Raw genomic sequence first — 5,606 nt, forward strand, 5'->3', positions numbered from 1 at the left:
GAGGTCTCAGAAGCCTCATATTCCAATCTGTAGATCAATTCTTATATTCTCTTTGCTCAGTGATCTCACATTTGGGTTTCAGGCCAATCCACTGGGACTTGGGGTTGAAATAAACTCAAACTGCCTCATCATCTGGGTTATAGTGTCTAGACTTACAACAGCCATGGTAGAAGGGGCTGTTAACCCAGATTGGCCTAGGTCTGTATTATAGTTTCCTCGCCCATAACAGTCTACCTCTAACTGACCCACTGGCTACAGGTCAGGTTCACAAATGTCTGCTAAGCAGTACAACAACTTCCAGTCCCTCATCTTGGCAGCAAAGCAGAAGTGACTTCATCAGAACAGTAGCAATAAATCCAAGGATATCAAAGGTCTATCTGCATTGCACCCCTTGCTGAGTCCCTTATCCTACTATTTTGTAGTGCAAACTGGAACCATGTTTCCAAAATCACTAAATTCTGCATACCCTTCCAACCAGCAGAATCACTAGAAGGCACAAACTCCTAAGGAGATAAAAGAGAGAAGAAAGGAAAAGACCCCTAAGTAAACATACATACATACATACATACACACATGTATGTATATGTATGTATCAATATTTTTGTTATAGTAAAGAATTGAAGATTAATGAGGTGACCATCACTTGTTTGAACAAATTACAGTATATGGAGGTAACGGAATATTGTGCTGTAAAAATGACAAAGAGGATGGACAGAGAAGTCTGGGGAGACTTGTATGAAATGATCTATTGAAGTGAGCAGAACTAGGAGAATACTTTACTGTCTTTACTCTATGGTAACTTCAATGCTGTAAAGATGAACAACTCTGATAGACTTAACAATTCTGATCACTGAAATCTCTGCTAAGAGATATTTAGCCTTTTTATAGCCAATGGCAGACAGAAAGGGAATATTCCACCAGAGTGTCCCCTAGTGGCCAACTCAGATATGCCAGGTTCATTCAAATCCTTTGGATGTTTACTTTGGTAGCAATATTTATTAGGCATTCATGTGAATACCATAGTACAGATATTTCCTTATGACATATATGTGTCACATATGTTTCTGTCACCTGTGGGAGGTGTAATTTTCACAATTATAAACAATTATAAAACCATTACTCTCTCTTTCACAGATCAGTTGAGAGGAAAGCACTTTGTAAAGCTTTAAGTATCAATTGAATGGTTATATTCATCCTCTAAATAATCTGCTTATGGGTTCCTTGTAGTAGCATGAAATTCACCCAAGGTTCTTGAGAACAGACCAACAGAAAGCAAGTTCTGATGGGTCCAACAAAGGTAGAAATGATTTATGGGGGGGGGGGGTCTGTCGAACTTCCAAAGCCTGGAAAGCTAACTTTGGAGAGAATCATTACTGGTACTGGAGTACCTGTAGAGTGAAAACATTTCAGCCACAATAATTGCTGAATACCATTTACTAGCATAGCCCCCCCCCTTTTTTTTTAGAAATAACTTGGGTTTTTCTGCTTGAAATTTCCTGAATTTCTTGGCACCAGAGAAAAGAAACGAAACTGCGGAGTTGAAATTTAATTGCCTTGGGGTACTGACATTAAGCCTCACATTGAACAGGGCTTTTAAAACATTGCTTTAGGGCAATCATATGAGAGACAGGGAGAGAAAAGAGAGGAGTGGAAAGAGTAAAGAGAAGAGTAAAAGATTGCATGGACAGTGTAGGGGTCATCCTGCCCAGAATCTCTGGGTCAGAGGTAGCTGCCACATGGATAAATGAGATGTGATGGAATTCAGCCAGGGAAGAGGTGGAGACAGCACATCAGGTTACTAAGAAGGAATAGGGGTGGGGTTAGGTGAAGGGGAAAGATGAGTGATGATGATGATGATGGTGATAATGATGATAACTATAGCTAATATTTGTATAACTCTTCAGATGTGTCAGACACAGTGCAAAATACCAAAGTCCACTGGTATGGGAGGGACCTCAGTGATGGAGATCAATGTCTCAAGCCTGTATAAGAGGCAGGGTGGAATTGGAGAGTTTCAGAGAGACAAAAGATTAACTTTCTTTAGTCTCTTTGGGTGCTGGTGGTTTCTGGCTTTGAGAAAGAAGATGGGTCATTCCATCTCTTCTCATCAAGTTGCTGAAGGGAGAAAAAGACTTTTGGAAGAAGCAGTCATGAAAAGAGCTGGAAATCTTCATCATGTCCCTATTCACAGCTTGATACAGTAGATACTTTGGAGAATTTTCTCTTGGAGAGACACCTGGGATTCCCTCTTGGTTTAACTGAGTTCCCTCCCAATGGGAGAATTCCTTCACTCTGTATTTCTAATATACATTCTCATATTTATACTTTCTTGGAGTTTTGTTTTGTTATCGATTTGGATAAATGGATTTATCTGAGGAATACAACATTTGGTGGGAATGGAGTCAAGCCTTGGATATATAGCTTAGGACATTCCATCAAGGAACAGAGACCAAGACTTTAGCTTGAATCTAAAAAGGACATCCTCTATATTTAAGAGAAGAGACAGATATCATTCTAGCCCAGTACCTCTTGTCTCTGAGTGTAGGATTAGATTCCAAGCCTTGAATTCCAGATATAATGCTTTCCCCATTGTACCACACAGCCTTTTAAGTTCTTAAATGTACTTTTGAACTACAGTTTAAATGTATTTTCCTTTGGGGGTTAAGTTGGGAAGGAGGTAAGAATCTAAATGGGAAATGGAGGATGAGCTACCTTTGGAAACTTTCTCAGAACTTAAACTCTGGGTAGGAACTAATAATAAGGAAAATAATGATGGCTGAAATGCATAAGGTGCTTTAAGGTTTGCAAAGTGCTTTCCATATATTAACTCATCTGATCCTCACAACACCCCTCTGAAGTAGGTGCTATTGTTATTATATTACAGATGAGGAAATACAGGCTGAGAGAGGGGAGGGTGGAAGGGAGCAAGTATTTATTAAGCACCTACTATATTCCAGACACTGTCCTAAGAACTTTACAAATATCTCCTATGATCCTCACAATAACACTGGGAAGTAGGTGCTATTATTATCACCCCTACCCTCTGGGGCCATCTCCAATCATCCTGATGTGTATCTGGCCACTGGACCCAGATGGATCCGGAGGAGAAAGTGAGGCTGGTGACTTTGCACAGCCCTCCCTCTCTTAAATTCAATTCACTTGCATATCATGTCCCTGATGTCCCTGATGTCATGGTCCTCTTCCTGAACAAAGGATAAACAATTAAGGGAAATGAGGTAAATACCACACAAGTGACTTGCCTAGGGTCACACAGCAAATAAATGTCTGAGGCTGGATTAATCAAGTCTTCCTGACTGCAAGTTCAGTACTCTATGGCACCTAGCTGGAAACAAGTCACTTTGTGCTCAACAATAATTATTGTACATGAATGATTTTAGCCTGGAAGAACCTTGGCTGTGGTCCTAGGAGGCATGGATTCATGAGGACTCCTGAATGTTGATGCCTGTTGATCCTCTCCTTCTGCATGGAGAAAAACTTTCTGGGCAGCTGGCAACACTAGCATCAGTCCCTTCCAGGTAAGGGGTACCTACTGGCTGCACTAAGGCATGGAGGGATAGTAATCTTGTTAGTGGAGGGAGTACCAGCTTCAAAGAAATCTCAGATTTCAGAAGACAGTCTGAGCTTTGGTTTAGTTATACTAGGAGAGGTGTCAGCCTGATACTCAGTCTAGTGAAAGTTGGGGAGAAGGTGATGGGTCCAACAAGTGGTCACCCACCATAAAGTAAGTCTCATGAACATCTGTGTATAACATCCCTCTGTTTATTGAGAAGGAATACACATGAAACGAGAAAGACGTAGGTCATTATAAGCAGTGCTGGGCAGCCAGACATCTAGAATTAGATACCTGGAGTTCAGAACTCAGGGTAGAAAACAAGCCCAGAGATGTAGAATTGAGAATCAGCTACTTAGAGGTAGAGCAGAAACCATAGAGGGAAGTCTAGAAGATAGCACAGGAGGAAGACTTTGTGTTGGGAACTTTAGCTTTAGGAAACGGGCCTGATGCGCAAAAGAATAAACTGAGCTATAAGGGTTAGTAAGGCCATCACCGTTTTGGTTCAAACCCAGAAGTTCTGGTTATCAGCCCTCATCACCCTAACCCCTTTACTCTCCTCTCCAGTTAAGAATGCAGACTCCCCACCCCAAGCCCTGGAGGACCTCAGGGCCTAGGACAGGGGCAAGTTGCTCCCTCAAGAAACCAGAAATTCTTGCTGCAAAGTACTCCAGGGCTCGGCTCACAGAACCCTCCATTACCAACATAATTGGATTCTCTCTCAATCCAGAAACTGTAAATACCAAGCCCTCAGTAGCAATTTTCCCCCTGGAGCAATTGCTCAGCCCCAACAGTCCAGTCCTCTCATTCTTTTCCAATTCCGCTTTCCCTGCACAAGTGATGGTGTGGCTCCAGTAAGTCACCAAGTTGGTATTTCCTCTCCTTCCCCATACGCTCCTGCCAGCCTATACTCACATCCACACATTCTCTGCCACCCCAAAGTCTTAGTTAGGGAAATGAAGCTTCCAACCTTATACCAAGAATGCTATACCCACATTCCCTGTTCATACTTCCTTTTATCTCTGTCTCTGTCTCCAAGGATCCTTCCCTGGGAACTCTCATCATGTTAGTATGTTTGGACCCCTAAATCCCCTAGCCTCCCAGCCATAAGGAAGTCAGAACAGCTAACAGGTTCCCCACCCCTAAGAAATAATTTTTGGGTCATAGAAAAAAATTAAATTATTGCCTGTGAGGGTGGAGAGGGGAGCTTCCTAGTGGATCCAGTAAACCTCTATAGGGTGAAGGTCTCTAGGATCCCAGAACTTGAAGGCCCTTTCCAAGGTGAACTTCTTTATACTGTCCTCCCCACCCCACCATTCACACCTCTAGAGGGGAGAGCTATGCTTTCTCATAAAACAAACTCTCAACTACAGCAAAATGGTTTCCAAGGTCCAGTTTCCTTCTGAAAGGCCAGGATGTCTACTTAAAACCAGCTTGAGGCTCAAAGGAGGTACTGATTCTAGGGAGGGATGCTGGTTGTTGGACAGGGGCAAGTCAAGGGGGCCAACAGTGACTGTAGGAGGAGATCCTGATTCTGAAAGATGGTAGTTGACTCTGGCGGATGAAGAGGAGACAATACCTGGGGTGGGGGGAAGCTGCTGATTTTTGCAGGAGTTCTTAAACTGGACTCTGTGAACTTGCTTAAAAATATTTTTACATTTAAACTGTATCTAATGGCATTTTAACATGATTGTTTTCCTTTGTAATTCTATATATTTTTGTTGTATGTATTAAAAATGTGATTCTGAAAAGGGGTCTATAGCTTCTCCAGAGAACAAGAGGGGTCCAGGACATGAAAAAAATGGTTAAGGGGCTTTAGGGTAACACTGACTAGAAGGAGAAGATGCTGCCTCTGGGGGGAGAATAGGCTGGGGAGAGACACTAACCAGTTATGGTGGGGAAGGAAGATGGTGGAGACATTGGTTAGAGGAGAGATGCCACTTTAGGAGTGGAGTTGGAGGGGCATTAGTTTATTGGATGCAGATGCTATCCCTGGAAGGAGAGGGGTGATTACAAGTATTGATTCTCTCAGCCA

Source organism: Notamacropus eugenii, chromosome 4, assembly GCF_028372415.1.
Source record: "Notamacropus eugenii isolate mMacEug1 chromosome 4, mMacEug1.pri_v2, whole genome shotgun sequence".
Taxonomy (NCBI): Eukaryota; Metazoa; Chordata; class Mammalia; order Diprotodontia; family Macropodidae; genus Notamacropus; species Notamacropus eugenii.